General features: G+C 52.3%; 1 pseudogene; it reads right to left on the bottom strand.

Moving 5' to 3' along the window:
* Positions 1-4991: 4991 nt before the first annotated feature.
* The window catches only part of LOC125629923 (glutaminyl-peptide cyclotransferase-like protein), a 32786-nt pseudogene continuing 15247 nt past the window's right edge, over positions 4992-22530 (bottom strand).

The raw sequence follows: 22530 nt of genomic DNA, 5'->3' as shown, positions 1-22530 counted from the left end.
CAAATTTTGCAGGCGACAGACTGATCCCCGTGATGTCTTTTGCCACGGCTTGCATACTGCTTGGACTACTTATAGGTAACTTAGTTCCAGCTTATCTCTTCCTCTTTCCCAGTGCAAGGCTGTATGCAAGCCGTGGCAAAAGACATCACGGGGATCAGTCTGTCGTTTACGTCAACGGCTGCAAAATTTGGTTCAGCAGACTTGGTAATGGATCTGCCTTTCTGTTTGAGCGCTGTACTAATAACTAATAAATACTGGCTGGGGCTTGGGTTCTTGAGGTCTCTTTAAGTAGGAAGTAAGATCGAGGCTGAATTGGTTATAAATCTGCTTCCCTGGGGGATCCTCCAACCCAAGTTTACCGGCTGGAACCGGACCGGGCACGGTAACAACCTCTGTGTCGGGAGTAAAGACCTAGCGGTGTGTGGAGACTCTGGCTGGGACGGTCTAGGGGCCTACAGGGGAGGGGAAAAGTTTGAAGAAGAGATGTAAGACTAGATCCAGCGAAACGTTAACTCCATCAAGAGTAAAATGCGAGCAAAGAATGGCCGAAATAGTAAAGGAGGGCTTGGATTGTTTTTAAAGCAATGTGCTGTTATGCATGGAGGATCTGGGGCCGCACAGCGTCCGGCCGGCCCGTGGGATCACACGTGTGTGCTGCTTGTCTCTGAGGCTGACCAGAGAGTGGAGGGGAAAGCGTGACCCGGGGCGGCAGCTCAGCATCGGGCGCACGAGGCTTTCAATCAGAAGCTTAAGGAAGTGACAGAAAATACTCAGAAAGGGAAGCCGCAGAATGGGGAAGTCAACGGGCGGCTGGCGAGCGCCGCAAGGAAAGGGGAAGGCGGGCGAGGGGAAGGAGCTGAGGAGATGGTGCAGACGTGGGGTTGTCAGAAACGGGCAGAGGATGGTGGAAGTGCTCATCGGCCAGCACAGGAGCAATTGGCTGCGGAGACACTGGGAGCATCGGGGAAGCCAGCTGAGTGCAAGGAGCACCCGGAGGATGTGATGGAGCAGGAGAAGCCTCATTGTTAATAAGGCAGCCGAGCCGTGTCGGAAGTTAAGAAAATGAACTGCGTGCTGGAAGGAAAAGGTTTGGGGGCACCCCGAGTAAGGAGGGGCGTGGGAGAGATCGGCCCAGGGGCTCTAGAGAGAACTGGGGCAGGAGGCTGCCAGCCGACCGGGCGGGTTTGTGAAGGCCGGGTGCTGGCGTGATGGCAGAATGCTTCTTAAATGTAACGTCAAAACGTGACATTGTGACAGGCCATAGCAGAAATGCCAGGCAGAGGAGAAACCTGTCCAGGCACTAAGTCAATGGGTTCCCCAAGGGAGTCGGACAGCACCTGGTTCCACCCACTTCTGTAGGGGGAGATGGGCCACAGACAGCAGTTTCCTCCCAGACCCTGCACAAAGCAGGTTGGACGAAGTGTGGGTATTTCCGGAGTTCATTGTATTACAAATGCAAATGGGTCTGGGGGGATGGGACGTGATTCCTCTAGGGGAGACGTGACTCCAGCAAACCCTGGGAAGGGTCAGGACCATCACAGGACACTTGTAAAACGACCGACCAGCCAAGGCGGGGATGCAAATTCCCCCCTCTGCCCCCAGCCTTTCGAAGCGATGCCCTGGGGAGCGAGACACTGGCTGCGAATGACCTGTTCCCAGATCCAGGGACCGGCCTGCGGCACTCACAGATCCCCAGGGGTCATGTTCGCAGCAGAAGCTGTGCTGAGCTTGGAAGCACTGGAAAGCCCGTGGGTGGGTTTGACGGGCTGCACCCCGGCCGGAGCCCTGGCTGGAGTCAGGGGAGGGATCCCTGGTAAGCCCATTAGCAGGCGGGTGGGTTCGCTGATTGGTTTAACATGTGTTCTCGGCAGTGCTGTCACCGTAAGCACCGAGGATTGTCCCCCCACCGGGGCTGTAATGTGTTAACTAGCCTGGGACAGTTACACTCCTACAGCATTTGTGTGTGGGGCTGGAGCCGTGGCAATGGGGAGGGGTGGGGGCCAGCAAAGGCCTCTGTGACACCGCCCCATGCCGGCGTTATTGACACGTTTCCCTGCAGCCGGCCTGATGCCCCGCAACGAAAACCTGGCCAGAGATTTTGCTCCGTGAAATGCTTTGAGATGGTGATGTCGGGAGATGGAAACCCAGCTGGGAATTTCCTGCAGGGCAGCGGCTCCCAGCACTGTTCTCCTGCCCCACATCTGGGCCCGCTACAGCCCTCACTCGACCCCCAGCTATGTCCAGGTGGGGCCCTTGGTGCCTTCCATAAGGGGAGTTACACACAGCGTCACCTAATGGCCAAAGAGTGCAATACAGGTTAGGGCCCCTCCATTCCAGTCCTTTTCCTCAGTGAGTCTTTAGCTCCATGGCAGAGGATTGAGCTTCTAGCTCTGATGGTCCCAGGTTCAAACCCGGGCCGGGCCAGCGACGACCCTGGGGGAGCTGCCAAGAGCGATGGGGAGGGGAGGGTGCGGCCGACATGCCTGTGCAGGTCTCACACTGCGCTCTGCCTGCAGCTTCCTGATTGGCCAAGACGACAGAGTCTACAAGGGCAGAGGTTGGAGCACCATGGGGGCCCATGCCAAGAACTGGAACAATAAGTCACTGGGAATCAGCTTCCTGGGCAGCTTGTCCAGTACGTGGTTCCCATCTGTACAGATTTCCCTGCTAGGCCCCCAGGGGAACTAGGAAGTTCACAGCTGCTCTTGGTTCCACCGCGGTGGGGCACTGGGCTGGGGCACAGGGTCAGGAAAGGGAGGGGGAGGGGGAGCGTGGCGAAGCAAATGTGTGTGTGGAGGCGGGGAGATGCATTACCAAATGCAGTGGGGTGGGGGAGAAAGACACTGACATGGCCAATCAAGAACGGGGCTAGAGGATGTTTATTTACTCAGGCCACATTCACATCCCCTGAGCAGCAGAGAGGGGCCAGGGGCGTGTGTGAAATTAACAGGGGGCTGCTGGTGTCCTGCAGAAACAGCCCCTGACAACACCACCCTGACCGATGCCAAGAGCCTGATTCAATGTGCTGTCTCCAGGGGCTTCCTGAGTGAAAGCTACACCCTGAAGGGGCATCGCGACGTGACTGAAGTCAACCCAATGCCCCGGGGACGCCCTCTATGAGGCCATAAGCCAGTGGCCTGAGTTTGAAGCCTGAGTCCCTGCAGCCTCGGGGCAGCCCCTGCGCCCATCGCTGACCCCGCCCGCGGCTTCTGCCTGCTTGAGCTACACCTCCGCCCCCCAGCAGGGGGCGGCCTCTCACTTCTCACCCACCTGCTGCCTCCTGAGGCCTGGAGAGCAGGGCTCTGAGAGTTGGGGTTACGCTTGTGTCTCCCCTGGGCTCTGCTGCCTCCCCCACCCCCGGGGGCTCAGATTTCTAATGGCGCCTGGGAGCCACCTGCCTCCCCCAGGCTACTTCCTTCGGCAGACGCCAGGCCTAGCCCCTCGCTCCCACCCGCAACGGGCATGTCAGCTTAGCCTGGGTCCACACACAGCCACGCCCAGGGTCTTACAGCGTCCAGGGAGGTGGGGCCAAGCCTCAGCCGAGCTCTGTGGCGACGGCCCTGCCAATCCCTGGGCAGCTCAGGAAACATCGCCTCCATTCCCGTGTGAAACGTCTGAGCAATTATCAATTCCAGAGTCAAATCCGCCTCTGCCCCCAGCCCCCCCGAGCTCTGCAGCGAAGATTTCATCTGGAATCCCCCAGAAACCGGTCGCTAGTTAACCCCCCACAAAGGGAACCCAAGTGTCCCTGAGCCCTGACACTCGGCTCTGCCTGGCCCCCGCAGGGTCTGCCTCTCAAAGCTTTCAGCGCTCGCCCCTTTCGCCCCGACAGTCCGTTCCCACGAGCCTCTCTCACCGAGGGGGGCAAAGTGTTTGGACGGGGAAGGACCCGTCGGGTGGGTCGCAGAGTCCCACAAAGGGGTTTTTAGTTCAAGTGCAATTTGCCTTTACCTCAGCGCCCCGCGGCTTAGTGCTTGCTTTGCTTGGGAGCTACTGAGCAGTGACAATAAACCAGCTTCCAGCACATGAAAAGTTGAAGCGCCGGGAATCATTTCATCTCCTGTTAAACCATAACCACCCTGCCGCTGGGCTGGGCTGGGCGAGCTCAGAGGGTGTGATTATGGTCTGTCAGATTAGCACTAAGAGGCCTCCTTGGGCTAGGTGCTATATACACAGAACATGAGACAGACAGTCCCTGCCCTAAAGAGCTCACAGTCTAATTAGACAAAGGATGGGAGGGGAAACTGAGGCACAGGGAGGGGAAAAGGGTTTTACCCAAACTCACAGGGCCAGTTAGTGGCAGAGCGTGGAACAGATCCCATGGGTGCAGTCAAGTGCTCTGCCCACTAGGATGTGCTGCCTCTCAATCCAGAGGGAGGAGGTGGAGCGAAACCAAGGGGGTGCTGGTTCCGCATGGGTCACACACAGGCAGGCCCGGCAGCCCTGAGCTGAAGGAAGGGGAGGGGAGCTGGGGTTTGCGCCTGCTGATGGGAGCTGGGGCTGCGGCTGGAGACTGGCAGGAGGGGCCGGAGCGGAGGGAACAGCCATGCCAGGAGCAGTGTCCCAGCCCCACAGTGCCCAGGGCTGCCCAGCATGTGGGAAGGGGGCAGCAGCACTGACAGGGCAGCTCTTTGTTTCGAGAGTCGCTGTGGAGCAGCCCCCGAGCGAGGCTGGGAGCCCAGCACCCCAGGGCTGGACGGGCCCCGTAAACAGGAGCAACCCCTGGTGGGCTGGCAGTTGGAGGCCGCGCTGCAGAGAGTGCAGGTCTGGCCTCCCCGCAGCCCCCGGTGTCCTGCCCCTGGCACAGTCCAGGTTCAGCCCAGTTATTTCTGCTTCTGAGCCGTGGACCCTGGGGGACGCGACCAGCTGGGATCCAGGCTCCCTGTTGGGAAAAGGCTAGTCCAGGCCCTGGCGGCTGGAGCTCTGGGGGGCGTGTAAAGCCCAGGAAGGGGCACAAGGGGCTCAAGCAAGAGGTTTCACTCCTGGGCCGGCCACAGCCCCGCTGCAGCCCTGGAATAGACTCAGCACAATCTCCCTTCCCATCCTCCCAGCATTGTAACACCTCCCCAAGACCCTGCGGGGCTGCCACAGCCCGGGCCCCCCAAGCCATCTTGCCTGGTCCCTAGGGTGTTTTGGCTGCTGGCCCCATGGAGCTCGGCCCAGGAGGGGCGAAGGATCCTGTGAGGCCCAGAGAGGGGTTGGTTCCCTCGCCAGGGGAGGCTCTGGGTAGCCACAGCCACAGGTACTCGGCCAGGAAGGCAGCCAGGATCTTGCAGAGGTTCTCCACAGTCGGGGGGTGCAGATTCTGCTCCGTGTCCTCCATCATGTGCCAGACCCACGGGAAAGGGGTGGCGATGAGGTGCAGCACCGGCACTCCTGCGGCCAGATACATGGATAGTCAGCAGGGATCCAACCCAGGATCTGCCTCACTGCAAGCCCAGCCTCTACTGCTGGAGCTACAAGAGTAATTCCACTATTGTCAGCAGTAGTAGACTATTATCCCCATGTGGCCCAGCCACTAGCGGGCGACGGGCGACATTCTAAATGCGCACACTGTCTCAGTAGATGGAGCCAGGCCCTCAGGCACGACCTGACCTTACATCTAGGAGCCGTGTGCTCCCCTGACCTAGCAACGAGCAGCTGGCCCAGGTGCATTATGGGAACCAGATTGGCCAGAGACATCAAGCGAGTCAGGGCCAAGTGGCTAGATAGCAATGATATGTTTATAAAGTCTTTCACCCCCAAGGATCTCAGAGCCTAAGTTCAAAATGCAGCCACCTCTGGGGTGAAGTGTGCCAGGCAGGCAAACATCATCTATAAAGCATTATAACTTTATATATAAATAACACCTAGCTCTTGCATAGCCCTTGTCCTCAGGGGATCCCAAAGCACTTTACAAAGGGAGTCAGAATGATTCCCCCCACTTCACAGATGAGGAAACTGAGGAAGACAGCAGCAAAGTCACCCAGCAGGGCAGTGGTAAAGCCAGGACCTGAACCCAGGTCTCAGTCCCTTGCTCCACTCATGAGGCCAGGCTTGTGTGGGAGCCTGGGGGAGTCTCACTACACTTTGTCTGCACACATTCCTCCCTGGCTCCCCCGGGGAGGCCTCTCCAGCTGTCCATCCCACACTGCTCTGCACCTGGATGAACGGTAGCATGGGGCAGGACAGGTACCTTTGCGAAGGAAGGGGACGTGGTCCTCTTCGACAGGCCCATAGGCAGGCTCCCGCTGGAAGTACGTCTGCTCCCAGGGGTGGGACTGCAGCAGGCCCAGCCGGTGCGACACAGAGAAGAGAGTGAGGAATGGACTGGTTCCTGGGACCTGCCAGGCTGGGGCACGGCAGAATGAGCCCCACAGGGGGCTACACCTGGCCGCTCACAACAGAGCTCCCTGAGGACTTGGAGACGCTGCCAGGGAGGGAGGGGAGATTTCAAACCTGACAAGTCGTGTTTGAGGGAAATAAAGTATTGGTGAAAGATGCCAAGTCAACAGCCCCGGGGACTGAATCCCCAACTCCCAGCTCTGTCTCACAGCTGAGGATAGAGCCCAGGAGTCCTGGTTCCCAGCCCCCCTGCTCTAACCACTAGACCCCACTCCCCTCCCAGAGCTGGGCCTAGAACCCAGGCACCTTTATTCATTGTCAGACAGACGCAGGACCATCAGGACTGGCGGGCGGGGGAGGAGGTAGCTGTCCCGCTACAGGTGTCTGGGGGGGCAAGCCCCCTCCCACCCCTGGAAGAAAGGAAGGTTTGGTACCGATGCCGATGAGCCGGTCGAACCAGGAGGCGGTGAAGGGGAAGTGGTTCTGGATGGTCGGGTGGCGGGCCCCCAGCAGGTCCAGCAAGACAAACAGGCTCTGCAAGGAGGCAACGAGGAGTTAAATCTATAGGGGCCCAGTCACCCCAGGAGGATCTGAGGGAGGGATTGGTACAAGATCCAGTGCAGACAGATTGAGCCCCCCGCCTACCCTGGACAGGCACCCTCACCATCTCCCTCCAGCCTGAAAGATCCCCCATGCAGAACTCCTCAGAGGGGCAGGCGGGCGGCTCTCACCATAGCCTGGAGCTGGCTGGTGCCCGGCTGGTGCTGAGCCTTGGCCATGGACAGCCCCGTACAGGGAATCCCTCTCCCTCCACTCCCGGAAGGCCTCCTCTCCATCCAGGAACAGCAGCTGCAGCATCACCTCAGAGCCCTGGGGAGAGACACGGGGATCACTCAACACCTGGCACTGCTGGACAGGTGAGGGGACTGCACCCAGGACAGCAGCAGAGCTAGGGATAGAACCCAGGAGTCCCGGCTCCCATCCCTCCCGGTTTTGCACACTGGACTCCATTCCTTTCCCCAAGACAAGAGTAGAACCCCCAACCTGGGAAGCTCTCACCTGCTCCTTGGCCTTCAGCAGCTCCACGTCCAAGGCCGTGGCCAGTTCCAGCAGGATGGCACAGGGCACGGCCGAGTCGGTGGCCCCCAGGAAGGTGCGGCCCTGTCTTTCCCAAGCTGCCACCCCACCGGGCTTGAAACATCACCAGCTCCATCCAGCCCAGGGACCACATGGACAGGTACTGGGGCTGGGATGGGGATTCTGTGGAATCTCAGATTAAAGGAGCACCTTTAGATTTGGGATGGAGGGGCTAGCTGCAGAGCAGGGAGGTCTTTCCTAAATTCCCCAGGCTTACCCTGATCTGAGGCTGTACAGAGGAGGCTCCCAGCCAGCAGCTGCCTTATCAGAACTGTGTTCATTAGATAGATAGATAGATAGATAGATAGATAGATAGATAGATAGATAGATTCAGGGTAATGTATCAGAATCTGGCCCTCACCCCATTGCACTCAGCGGGTTTCTTTCGTTTTACCCTGGGGAAGAAGAGATCAGAACCCAAGACCGCCAGTTCCAAGAACTCCACAGACCTGTGTTGTCACTGGATTTATTACCAAGGGGACATTAGACAAGGGGAGGCACCAGAATACCCCTCTGTGGGACAGAATGACAGACTGAGGGGCAGGGTTTGTGTCCTGTGTCTTTGTGCATGCAGAGCTCTGCGCAAAACCCACCATCTCTGTGAGCCCCAGGGCGGATGATGGCCCTGGGAGGAGCTGTGACCACCCTCTGAAAGAGTTGGTGCCAGGGCATAAGGGTTGCTCTGTACAAAGGAGGAGATTAAACTCCTCTGCAATACATATGTAACCCTTCTTCCAGTTCCAGCTCTGGCTTCAATATATAGGGGTTCCTCTCAAAATTATAACACAACACTGGCTTGAGCTCCCACCCAGAAATCTGGGAAAACTAAACACCAGCCCTGGGTGTTTCTAAGAAGCAATACTTCCTGTCTTGCAAGCACTGAGTCTGTGTGCGACAAAAGAAATATTTTATTAAGGGGAGAAGGAAGAATGGCATTAATTTGAGAAAACATGACAACAATGACTCAAACGTATGCAAACAACAGGTAAATCCCTGGGCCCAGGTGGAGCAGTGGCTTTGCCTCAGTTTCCCCCTTTCTGAAAGACCAGTGGACAAATGTCCCGTTAACACACCACTCCCCTTTCTGTCCAGGACACCGCACTCTTAGTTTGCTGTCCACCATAAGTGAAGTCCTAGGGTCTAGGGGTGCCGTTAGGTGCATTCAGCTCCAGCCTTAGGGGAGGAATGCAGGAAAATCAAATGATGCCTCTGCCCACTCCGGTCACTGCCCACTCTGCCACTGCACACTGCTGTCACCTTCTGAAGTTTCTGCACTGCTCCAGCCCCAAGTGTTCTCAGCTCTTAGGTTATGGCTACATTGCAAAAAATACCAGCAGCCACAAATCTCAAAGCCCAGGTCTACAGACTGGGGCTCTCATTATGGTACTAAAAATAGCCATGTAGTTGTTCCTACTGGGACTGGAGCCCAGGTTTCGGAGCCTGAGGAGGAATGTCTACACAGCCATTGTTAGGGCCGAAGCGCAAGCCTGAGTCTGTAGACAAACCTCAGTGATTTCACTGGGTAGTGCAGAGCTCCTGCTGCCGTTTCTGCACTGTCTGGACAGCAATTCTGTCCAACAATAACGAAGGCTCAGCCCTTAATCTAGCTTCTCGCAGACCAAATAATCACTGAGCAAAACCAAAATCCCCGTTGATCACTATCAAGTGTTTCTCCAAACACCAGAGGAAAAGAATCACAATTTTCCAAAACCCTAGAAGGAGGGATCACACCACCGAATTAGGTTCATCTTAAGGTGACCACATCTCTTCGGGAATATTACATACAGTGCTGCTGGCCTCTAGTCACACTGTGTATTGTGGGCCTAGCATAGTCATGGATTAGAAACACAGACATGTGCGCACAGTGACTGATTCTGCACTGCACAGAGAAAAACCGTAACCCCTATATAACTGCAAATTCAACATAAGCAACTGCTTAGGTGTAACCCTTCTGCCGGGGGGAGTCAGCAGCAACCAGGGCTGGGTTCCTTTTGACAACACAACACAGAACCAGCTCAAGTCTCCACCCAGTAATCTGAAAAAAATTACACCCCCCACTTGGTACCTCTAAGAGCCAGTCCGTCTCCTCTCACAAGCACTAAGTACATGTATAGAAGAGAAAACTTTTAATAAAAGGGGAAAGGAACCTGGCATTACTTGGGAAAACACCACAAGCATGATTTGAAAACATCTGACCATGAATAAAACACCCACCCCAGAGTACATTGGCAGCATCCGTTTCCTCAGTCTCTCACCTTGCAGTGTGACAGTCCGACAAACAAATGTCCCTTTGACACGCCAGTCCTCTCTCCCTCCACCGCACCCCACTCACAGTTGTCCTTGGTCAGTGAAAACCCAGTGTTTGGAGGTGTGTTTGCGTGAGTTAACCTCCCACCCCGGGGTGTAGGGGGGCAGCACTGAGCAGTGATTCAGCAGCCGTCGCTGTGCCGCTGTTCACTCTGCATCGCTGTCTGCCTTTGTTCACTCCACAGCCGGCCACTCCACCATCATTGACTGCACCGCCAGCCACCCCCCAGTGTTCCCTCTGCCACTCTCCGGCGCTCTGCCATCAGTCACCCTGCCACGGCCCTCTCCACTGCAACCTCTGGGATGTTTTGAAGTTCCACCACTTAACTCAGCTCTAGCAATTCCAATTCTCAGTGATTCCAGCAGTTCGCGAGGCAACCTCGTTCACCAGAGACACTGTCCCACAACGGACCTAAGGCTTCATATTTAGACTGGGCTATCAGTGATGTCAGCTCGAGTGATCCAAACCAAGAGACTCTCAACTGGGCCTTAAGAAGCTCTGTCGTTAAACAGTGCAGAGTCAAATGGCACGTAGAGCCAGATGGGCACAAATACCCCCTCACATCTCCGCTGGCCTTTGGCACCCCTACTTCCTGCTTATTGAATGCAGTTAACTTGAGAGTGACTCCCTCATTCATGGCACACCAAGGCCAGTTCTGCTCCCTTTGATTCACAAAAGGATAACCACACTTTATTACCTCTGCCTCCGCAATAACAAAGTGATTTGCAATCCAACACCAGACAAAAGGGATCATTTGGGCAAAGCAGCCCCATCATGTTGCTCACCTAGGCAGAGTGGGTGTGTCTATTCAAACATGGTCAGTTCCTGATGTCTTCTCCCCAGCTCATCACTAGGTGTTGGGAAAGCTCATTCAGAGCCTGCTTACATAAGAACCTATAACTGCAATTTCACATAAACAGATTGAACACTCTGCACAATGCGTTCAAATGCATCACACATCCAATGAGGCTAACAACATTTCCTTATCCCTGTATCCAAGGGGATGCCTAGCTAGACATGAGATAATATGATGGGTGACTTGTCCAATGAAGGGGGAGCAATAGCTGTTGATTTGGCAGAGGCAGGGGGGAACCCTTCCCCCAGGGGGAGCTGCAGAGCTTCCCAGGAGGATGCTCCTTCTCTGGGGACACACACAGAAGTCAGGCCTCAGTGACTACAGCATCGGCACTGCACCCCCCCTGGAGATTACAGTGGCCATAAATCTTGAGCTGTGGGGGGAGAGTCCCAATTGCTGAGTCATTGTTTCCACCTTGTCACTTCCCCTGGGTGCCCATTTCACCCCCTGCCCCAACAGACTCTCATTGTACTCACACAGGTAGAAACTACTCCAGTGGGCTTGAAACATCACCGACTCCAGCCAGCCCGGGGACCACACACACAGGTAAAGTTGGGCCTCAATGGGACTTTGTGGAATCACAGACTAAGGGGGTACCTTATAGATCTGGGGAGGGGAGAGGGAGGATCCCTGCCCCTGGGAGTGCCGCAGAGCAGGGAGGCCTTTCATAGGGGGATGCTTTCCTTGGCTGCTCCTGATCTGGGGATGCATAGAGGAGTCGGGACTTAGGGGCTGCCCAGCCACCTCCTACCTTGTCAGAGTTGCATTCATTAATAGATCAATAGGTAGGTAGGTAGGTAGGTAGAGAGATAGATAGATATGGGGCAATGGATCAGAACCCATCTCTGACCCCACTGCAGTCACGAGGTAACTCCAGATTTATACTGGCAGAACTGAGATCAGAATCCAGCCCAGATACTTCCAAGAACTCCACAGACCTGTGCTGTTGCTGGGTTTATAATGCAGGGAACATTAGGCAAGGGGAGGCAGCTGAATGCCCTAGGGCTGGGCACAGAGAGATCAAATGACAGACAGACAGACTGAGGAGCAAGGGTATATGTCTCCCCCATAGAAGTCCTGTGTCTTTGTGCATGCAGAGTTCTGTCCCAAACCCTCCATCTCTGTGAGCCCCAGGGAGGTAATGGCCATGGGGTGCACCGTGACCATCCAGCGTGAGTGTAGGTACCAGGGCTGAGGGTTGTTCTGTACAAAGGAGGAGACCACGCCACACTGCATCACATGGAAAGTCCTGCAGACATGACTGCGTTTCCCATCCGCAGTGTTATACAGGATGACAACAGGAGCCACACCTGACATTATGGCAGCACATCACAAGCCTTCATCTGGTCAGATCCCAGTGACCCCGTGGAGCTGGTGGTGAGAGGTGAGGGGCCTGGTTTGGAGTCCCCGCTCTCAGCCCTGTACCCAGCCCAGCCTTCACAGAGTCTATGCCCCAAGGAGATGCTCACAGCCAGGATCTGCCTGGGGCCTTACAGAGGGGATGCCCAGTGTGGGATCAGGAAATCAGTGGATTTGTCATGCAGCCAGGGGAAGCTGCAGCAGCAGCTGTTGATGTAAGGCAGAGGGAAGGGGGAACCCTGCCCCCAGGGCAAGCTGCAGAACAGTGTGGCCTTTCCCAGGGGGATGCTCCCTATCAGAGTATGCCCAGAGAAGTCAGGGCCAGCAGCTGCAGAACCAGTCCCTTCCCCAGCTGATAAAATCCACTAACCCCCTGGAGGTTAAAGTGACCATAAAGGCTGAGTCGAGGGAGGAGGGGCCCAATTGCTGAGTCGCTTTTTTTACCTCTTAGCTCCCCCTGATTGCCCATTTCACCCCTGCCCTGACAGGCTCTCATTCTAAACCTACAGGTGAAAACAACCTCACTGGGCTTGAAACATCACCGTATCCCATCAGCCCAGGGACCACACGGACAGGTACCTGAGTGGGGAAATCATGCCTCAGGAATCTACTAGAATGCTTTGAAGGGGTCCACAAGCATGTGGACAAGGGTGATCCAGTGGGTATAGTGTAATTAGATTTTGAGAAAGCCTTTCACAAGTTCCCTCACCAAAGGCTTTTAAGCAAAGTAAGTTCTCATAGGATAAGAGGGAATGTCCTCTCCTGGATCAGTAACTGGTTAAGAGATAGGAAACAAAGGGTAGGAATAAATGGTCAATTATCAGAATGGAGAGAGTAAATAGTGGTGTCTCCCAGGGATGTGTACTGGGACCAATATTATTCAATATATTCATAAATGATTTGGGAAAAGGGGTAAACAGTGAGGTGGCAAAATTTGAAGATGACACAAAACGACTCAAGATAGTTAAGTCCCAAGCGGATCATTAAGAGTCACAAAGGGATCTCACAAAACTGGGTGTGTGGGCAACAAAATGGCAGATGAAATTCCATGTTGATAAATGCAAAGTAATGCTCATTGGAAAACATAATCCAAACTATACATATAAAATGGTGGGGTCTAAATTAACTGTTATCATTCAGGAAAGAGATCGTAGAGTCATTGTGGATAGTTCTTTGAAAATATCCACTCAATGTGCAGCAGCAGTCAAAAATGTGAACAGAATTTAGGGAATCATTAAGAAAGGGATAGATAATAAGACAGAAAATATCATACTGCCCCTCTATAAATCCATGGTATGCCCACATCTTGAATACTGTGTGCAGATGTCGTTGCCCCATATCAAAAAAGATATGCTGGAATTGGAAAAGGTACAGAAAAGGGCAACAAAAATGATTGGGGGGCATGGAACAGTTCCATAAGAGGGAAGATTAATAAGACAGGGACTTTTCAGCTTGGAAAAGAGACAACTAACCGGGAGGGGGGGTGGGGGGGGATGGTAGAGGTCTGTAAAATCATGACTGGTGTGGAGAAAGTAAATAAGGCAGTGTTATTTACTCCTTCTCAAGAACCAGGGGTCACCAAATGAAATTACTAGGCAGCGGGTTTAAAACAAACAAAAGAAAGTACTTCTTCACACAACACACAGTCAACCTGTGGAACCCTTTGCCAGACGATGTTGTGAAGGCCAAGACTATAACAGGGTTCCAAAAAAACCCCTAGATAAATTGATGGAGGATAGGCCCATCCATGGCTATTAGCCAAGATGGGCAGGAATGGTGTCCCTAGCCTCTGTTTGCCAGAAGCTGGGAATGGGTGACATGGGATGGGTCACTTGTTGATTACCTGTTCTGTTCATTCCTTCTGGGGCACCTGGCATTGGCCACTGTCTGAAGACAGGTTACTGGGCTAGATGGACCTTTGGTCTTACATAGTATGGCCACTCTTATGTTCTTATGGGAAAGGGACTCTGTGGAATCACAGATTAAAGGGGCAACTCTAGATCTGAGGGAGGCAGAGGCGGGATCCCTGACCCCAGGGTTAGCTGCAGAGCAGAGAGGTCTTTCAGGTCTGTTCCTGTTCTGGGGGCGCACAGAGGAGTTGGGGCTCAGAGGCTGCCCAGCTGGCCTCTTCCATCTATCCTTTATTAAATAGCTAGATGGGTAGCTAGATCCAGGGGTAATGGATCAGAATCCGGCCCTCAACCCATTGCTGTCAGAGGGTGACTCTGGATTAACCCTGGAGGAGCTGAGTTCAGAATCCAGCCCTGATACTTCCAAGAACTCCACAGACCTGTGCTGTCCTTTCACAGCCCTCACGAGGCGCCTGGATTTCACCTGGGGCAACATCCTCCGTCTGGGTCTGGTCTCCGGGGTTCTGCTGGCCCTGGTGCTGATCATGGCCGAGGCTGGTTACTGCTGGAAGGAGACTCCAGGTGACATGACCCCCCTCTCTTATCCCTCCCTGGGGGAAGAGCCCTATCTGCTTGGAGGGCTCCACAGGGCAGAAAAGCCACTCTCCCTTCCCCCAGGAAATCCCTGCTTCAGGGAATCTCACATTTATTCCATGGTGCTCCCAACTCAACAGCTGGACCCTTGGGAGCAAACTCTTGACCCCCCGGCACCGAGCACACCAGCCCCTGTGTCACCAGCTAAGGGAGCACCTGCCAGGGCCCCAGGGGGTGGGGAAGCAGGGCCGTAGCAGAGCCCCGTGCAAGGAAGGTGCTGCCTATGTTTGTGGGAAGCCCAGGGTGGGGTGTGGGGGGCTGGGCGCTGTATAGGGCCCCTTCAATAAATAACCCCTTCCCTGCCAGATTCCCTGCTCCTCCTGCTCCCTGCTGGGGATATGACCTGAGAAGATGAGGGAAGGCCGTTAGTGCTTCCTTAGCCAGAGCATTTGCTTCCCGACCTCAGGGGATGAGCCAGATCCCTGAGTATGCCCCGGAGCCAATGTCAGACTAGGGGGGTGGAGCAGAGCGAGATTCCCTGATCATAAGAATGGCCATACTGGGTCTGTTCAGCCCAGTGTCCTGTCTGCTGGGGGGAGCGTGGGGCAGGGGATCTGGGTGCAGGGAGAAGGGGACAGGAGACACCTCGGGGACATGTTAATGCTGGGGCCATTTCTCCCCAGACTCAGGAATCGCTCTGATACCAGAAAAAAGAAAAGGAGGACTTGTGGCACCTTAGAGACTAACAAATTTATTTAAGCATAAGCATCCGATGAAGTGAGCTGTAGCTCACGAAAGCTTATGCTCAAATAAATTTGTTAGTCTCTAAGGTGCCACAAGTCCTCCTTTTCTTTTTGCGGATACCGACTGACATGGCTGCTACTCTGAAATCTGATACCAGAAGGGATCTGCTGGCCTGAGCCCGGCACCGTCCAGCCCAACATGTGGCTCTCCGTGCACATGCAGCCAATCTGTCACCTCCAGGGAAAACAGCCACCTCGGCCAATGTGTGAGCACGACCCAGCACCCACTTGGGAATGGGATGGGGCAAAGAAGAGCAGGAGACAGCCCTTCCTGGATGGGCACCGACACTGCAGAATCCCAGCTCCTGAGATAGAGTGACCGGCCCCCTGTGCATGGAGACATGAGGTCTGGCCCCTGGCACTGAAATAAAGTCATTTACTGCTCCCCCAACCCCGGGGTGTCTGTCCTGGTCTCTCTCTGGAGCTTCAGTTCTCTGTTGCCTCAGTCCCTGCAGTAGGGTCCCCCACTCTATACATCACCCGGCTCCCTCCCCCAGCTCTCACCCCCTCCCCAGTAGCTGATCCCATCTCTGTAGGATGGACTCTACTGACCTGGATCCCATCTGCCCCCTCGGACCTTCTCCCCAGCTCTCCTGGGCCCTGCTGGGTCACCAGGAGGATTTTTCTCCACCCCCCCTCCATCACCCCTCCTCACCCTGGGGGGGGGAGTGTCTCCCAGCACCCCAGTCTCTGAAGAGCCCCCAGAATCCTCCCAGAATTTCCAGAGCATTCTCTGCCCTATATATCCCCTGGGTGGCTCCTGCCCCTACCTATGGAGCTGCCCCTCAGGCCATCGGGGGCAGAATTGTTCTTCCCAACCCTGCTGAGCCATGGCAGCATGAGCTGGTGTGTGTGGGGGGTGATGCTCTGTACCTCGGGGGAACATCCTACACCCCCATGTTCATCCTTGTAAAATGACTGTGTGGTATCCAATCCAAACTTTGTCATGTCGGCTGTCTTTGGATGGAGAATCCAGTACGTCCTTTGGTCCATTGTTCCAGTGTTAATTACTCTCTCTCTTAACAAATTGTTGCTGTATTTTCAGTCTGAATTTGTTTGGCTTCAACTTCCAGCCAATGCATCTTGTTATACCTTTAAAAAGTGTTGCATTCTAATAGTTGATGTTTAACATCCTCGCTAGGTGCAACTGGAATAGAAAGTATTTCACTATTACTGTAGGATATGGGTACGTCATTCCACTTCTTCCCAAATACAGAACAGAAATATTTGTAATACTTCTCCTTTTTCTGCATCATGATTTACAGTTGCACCATCCTCATCTCCAACTGCACTAAAACTGATTGCTAGGATATTTTGTTTTCCATATGTTTCAAGAACTCCTTATTGTCCTTATCCTAAAATGCCATAGATTTTTCATTGATATTGTTAGATTTTTCTTATCAAGTGTCTACAATTCCTAACTCCTCAGTCGCACCTATTGAGATGAAGTTCCCCATTTCCTAGTTGTTTAATATTATTATTTGTTATTTCTGCTTTCACTTCCACTGGTAACCAGGATGGGGGTTTAGCTGAAGAAGCCACTTTCACAATTTGCTGAATTTTGTGTTTTGGGGGCATCTGATACATCTTAAACCACGCCCCAGCATTGGTCACATTTAGGGTTGCCAACTTTCTATTTGCAGACAACTGGACCTCCCTTCCCTGCCTCTTTCCCAAAGTCCCTGTCCCTTTCCCACCGCTTTTCACAAGACCCTGCCCCTGCCCCATCCTTTCCCTCAAGCCCCTACCCCTGTTCGCTCCTCTCCTCCCCATCCCCCCCTCGCTGCTCTCTCTCCTCCCCCTTCCTTGTAGCTGGCTCCTCTCCTCTCCACTTCCCTTCTCTACTCCCACTGGGATCCCTCTGTCACAGAGCTGCAGCCTGACATGAAGTCTCCTGCCTGCCCAGATGCAAGTAGGAGGCGGCCCCAGCTGAGCGCTCACTTCAGCTCACTTCATCGGATGTGTGAACTGTAGCTCACGATCGCTTATGCTCAAATGAATTGGCTAGTCGCTAAGGTGCCACAAGTCCTCCTTTTCTTTTTGTGAATACAGACTAACACGGCTGTTACTCTGAAACCTGAGGGGAGCTGAGATCAGAATCTAGCCCTGTTGCCTTTGCAGGCGATGAGTGACTCTGGCTTGACCCCGGGCAACCTGATCAGGGTGCAGGATATTGTTTCCATTTTGGAGTGAAGGTTCAGGTCTCAGCTCCTCTTTTCCCTGACTCAGCTCCCCATTATTAAGACAAACGTTCCCCCAGCCCTCCGGCCCCTTTGGTACTCAGCACCCAGCCTCTCACGCTGCCTGAACAGCCAACTCACCCTTGTCTCCGATCCTGCCCCACTGACACAAGTGCTGGCCTCAGACCCTCGCCCAAGCTGGCACTCATGGAGAAAAAGGGCAGTGAGCTCACGCCACATGATGGGACAGCGAGGGACCCCTCAGTGCTGCTCCAAATACCCCAGTCCCCAGCTCCATGGAGCCTGATGCCCCAGAAGCTCAAATGAGGAACTGAGCAGGGGGCGGCAGGCACAGGGAGCCTGTGATGCTCAGTGAGAGCAAACCAAGGTCCCTGCCACTCCCAACAAACCACATCCCCATCAACTGCTGCCCACGTCTCTGTGCTGCACAGGGGACACCCAGGGGAACTGGGGGGATGAGCTGTGTTAATTCCACCAACCTGACCAGACCAGAATCTGGGTGCAAGCTGTTACCCCCAACTCTGCTGGATCTGGGACTGTAGGGGTCTGGTGGTCAGAGCATGTGTTACACTGCCAGACCAGGGATGGTTTTAAAAATGGAATTTTATTAAACTTAATGTCCAACTCCCCAAACAAACGCAGGCTGCAACCCGCTGGGTCCCCCTGGAGAACGACAGAAACCCTCCTGGGGGTGCAGCTTGCATCCCCACTGTTCCTCTTTAGCCTCGCCAGCAGATCTCCAAACCCTTAAAGGGACAGGGCACAGCCTTAGAGATACACGATGCAGGTATGTAGAACTCTGACATTCCCATATCAGTGCTACACTCCTCCTGTGGAAATATAATATCCCCCAAATATTCCCATTAACAAAATATAAAACATTCCGTCCAGCCATTTGGCTTATTAGCAGACACCTATGACTTCCACAAGCTCGTGCTTTCAGTCTCAGATGAGCTTTTGTCTTGCTCCTTTTTCATCAGATCTGGAAACTTTTGCATCTCTCTTTGGTTTAATTCACATTAAGCAGGAAATGTCTGTGTCAAGGGTTGTTCCATTGCCCAACCAAATAGCCAGTTCTGAACAGTTTAAATCCCCAGAGATCCTCAAATCTTATGAAATACCAGCTCCCACATGGTAAGTGGTATAACCATGTAAGACAAAGTCATTAGACATAAAAAACATCTACTCAAGAAACATAAAACTAACTATGTAGCGCTATCGACCCCTTTTCTAGAGCAATATCCAAGCCAGAAGCCAATGTCTCTTCATTTACATTAATCTTGGAGAGAATGCAGGATAAGATACAGGAATAGGTACTAGGTACAGCATGTAAACACAAGGATAAACCCATGGTGCACTCACCAGTAGCTGGAATTAGACACTGATGAGTAGGTTCATAGGTCAGTGTCTGGGGGGCTCTTCCCTCTCTAGTCAGAGGACCTCAGGTGACAATGGGTTGTTCTCAAGATCTGTCCTCTTGTGCACTGATGGTTTCAGGGTCCATGGTCACATTTTGCCATTCATGTCTTTCATTGGCTGATGTGAATGTCACATCAGACGAGTCATCTGTCTTCAAGTTTACAAGATCAACAACACCTCCATTTCCCAGCTGTGGAAGGAATGTTTCTGCCTCTGAATTCAGAGTCACCATGCCATGGGTACCATGTTGTTTGTCTTCGCTCTCACTCTCAGAATCACTGGAGTCCAAATTCTGTCCTTATAGAGGCTTGGTCTACACTACAGCCTACTTCAGTATCACTTACATCACTCAGGGGTGTGATTAATCCACACCCTCTGAGTGACATAGTTATACCGACCTTAACCCCCTGTGTAGACAGTGCTCTCCCGCCCACATAGCTACTGCCTCTCGCAGGGGTGGACTTATTATGCTGACAGGAGAGCGCTCTCCCATCAGCATAGAGCATCTTCACCAGATGCGCTACAGTGGAGCAGCTGCATCGATGCATCTGTGCCGCTGTAGCGCTTCTAGCAGAGACTCGCCCTTAAATTTCCAGTTTTGCTTATTTACCTTGATCTCTGTGTCTTCTGCAGTGGTGCTGTGCAGCACAGTGTCATATCCAAGGGCAAGAAAACCCAGAGAAGCCAAAACTTGTGGTGACAAACTCTATCACCTCCTTCTCCACCCTCTGCCTTTACTCTGTGAACTCTCCCCTTTCCTTTCATGTTCTAACATGAATTGTATCTTCCCAACAGGATGTTAGTTTGCCTGGTCCCCTTCCTGACAAGTACTCCTGTCCCCTGGCCAGAGGGCAGCACCATACACTTTCTGGCCATAATGATTCTTACCACGAATAGCAGAGTTTTGAGAACATATTGAGGCCAGTTCATAAACGTCTTTCAATGGCTGTTTCTGTCTCTCAGCATATTCTTTATGGTTCCTAGGTGCAGATTCAGAGTTCATAGGTAGAGCAAATGCAATGACAATAGACAAATGTGATTATCTTCAAGATAATAAATAGAAGGGTGGGAACTCGTAGCATCATTTTGTGTACAGTTATAGGCATCGATGGTCTTATGGTCTTATTAAGGGAGTCCTTCCAGTCTGATTTTTGTTCTTCTGGCAAGGTTATCAATGTAGCCAGCAGAATTTGATTCAGCCTTTCTACTTGCCCATTGCCCTGTGGGTGGTATGGGGTTATGGAAGAAGTTTAAATCTTACTGTAGTACTCTACCCTTTGAGAGTACTATTTTCAAACTCTGCTCCTTATTGATGATGGATTCTTTTGGGGAAATCAAATCTTAAAACAAACTAATTGAAGATCTTGTCTGTCACTGTCTTTCCTGAGTTTTTGGTGGTAGTTTTTGGTGACTTTGACAAACCAAGTAAAGTGATCCACCGAGGCTCAGATGTATTCATATCTTTCTTTGCTTCTTCCTAGATGGAAGAAGCCTATGGTTACAAGTACAAATGCTTCTGTTGTAACTAAGGAAGTAAGGTGCCACCAGACTCCTTGTTGTTTTTGTGGATACAGACTAACACGGCTACCTCCTGGTACTTGTGGTAACTATGGTAGTTAGATGAAATCTGGTACGCTGGTGAGGTTTCTTTTGCTTGGTGCACATACAAACTCTAGTGACACAATGTTCGATGTACAACATCCTCCTGTGTTCTCTTGGTTATTTGGTTTGTGCCCCAAAAACTTATACTGAAGCATTTTAGCAATAGCTGGACCTTTCTTCTGAGTTGCCAAAATGTCTTCTCCTGGAATAAGTTTTATGGTGGATGTAATGCCCATGAAGAAGACTTCTACTGTCAAAGGATTGGTAGTAATAACTACTAACCTGGACACCTTGCCATCAGTTTGTATATCCAAGGAGTTTGACTGCTTTAACAACACCTGTGTTCGTCTCTTCTGTGCAACCTGTCACTATCAAGGGGAATTCCTGGTAAAGCATTAGATTTCCCTAGATGATATTTAACTACAGTAGAACCTCAGAGTTACGAACACCTTGGGAAAGGAGGTTGTTCGTAACTCTGAAATGTTCGTAATGCTGAACAAAATGTTATGGTTGTTCTTTCAAAAGTTTACAACTGAGCATTGACTTAATAGAGCTTTGAAACTTTACTATGCAGAAGAAAAATCCTGCTTTCCCTTTATTTTTTTTAGCAGTTTATGTTTAATATACTACTGTACTGTATTTGTTTTTTCTCTCTCTGTTGCTGCTGCCTGATTGTGTACTTCAGGTTCCAAATAAGGTGCATGGTTGGCTGGTCAGTTCATAACTCTGATGTTCATAACTCAGGTTTTCTACTGTATGAAGTTAAAGTCAGCTAAGTCTGCAACCCACAGGTGCACTATGGGGTTCAGCCTGGCAGTGGTGGAGATGTAGGTTAGCACATTATTATCTCTGTTAACTGTGAAGGATTGTGCATCGTAGATTTAGTCTACTAAATAAATAAATGGTCAGTTTTCAGAGTGGAGAGAGGTAAATAGCAAGGTCCCCAGGGATCTGTACTGGGACCGGTGCTGTTCAACATATTCATCAATGATCTGGGAAAGGGGGTACCCAATTTTGGCAGGCTCAGCTTAGTTTTTCACTCCAGCTAGCTCCTGAAGCTCAATCCTGGGCAAACTGCCCTGATTACAGTTTCCATTATCTCTGTCTCAGTGGTCCCCTTGGGAACACCATTTGCAATTTGATAAGCCAAACTGCTTTGGTTTAGCCTGTCCTTTTGCAGGGAGTTCCTAAACTGTCCTGTTATTTTAAAGTCTTTCTTTAACACTGGTTTTCTTTTCTGGGATGGGATTGACGGATCTTTTGCTCCTCTTTTGCTGTACCAATGGCTTGTAAAATCTTCTCTCTTAATGCCAGCAATGTAAGACAATCCCTGATTTTCCAGCAGGTTTGGCTCTTCACTATTGAAATGAATTCTTATATATTTGGGTAAGGTCAAAGAGCTTTTGGCTGCAGTTTCATAGAATCATAGAATCATAGAATATCAGGGTTGGAAGGGACCCCAGAAGGTCATCTAGTCCAACCCCCTGCTCGAAGCAGGACCAATTTCACTGTGATGTGTCCCAGAAATGCCCAGGGAGTCACAGACTTCTCTTAAATGCTCATCCTTTAGCTGGTATCAGAGTCCTCCTACCTCCACGACTGGTCTTTTAACTCTCTCCCAGCCATAGCGCTTCCAACCAATGAAATCTTCCCTGGCAGCTTTCTCTGGAGCAGTCTGCAGCAGTTTGGTGGGTTCATCTCTTGGAGAGGTCAGATCATTGCAATTCAGCCTCTCCTGTCTGGGCTCACCAAATCTTACACTCCCGGAGCAGGGGCGGTTTGAATAGTGGAGTCTTATTAAACTTAGTATCCACAAAACAAACAAGAGCTTCAAGCCTTTTCTGGTTCCCTTGGGAGTGCTACACTGCAGCTGAATTGAGCCGAGGCGAACGTATGGCTCCTCTCAGAGAGTGCACTAAAGACACGAAGTGATGGGGCTTGTTTCTCTTCTGGGGAGCTGCATTCACTCAGCTGGGGGGGGAGGGGGGAGGGATAGCTCAGTAGTTTGAGCATTGGTCTGCTAAACCCAGGATTGTGAGTTCAATCCTTGAGGGAGCCATTTAGGGATCTGGGGCAA

This window comes from Caretta caretta, chromosome 23 (genome assembly GCF_965140235.1).
Source record: "Caretta caretta isolate rCarCar2 chromosome 23, rCarCar1.hap1, whole genome shotgun sequence".
NCBI classification, from domain to species: domain Eukaryota; kingdom Metazoa; phylum Chordata; order Testudines; family Cheloniidae; genus Caretta; species Caretta caretta.
Note: the sequence above shows the minus strand (reverse complement) of the source record. Positions and strands in the feature narration are given on the sequence as shown.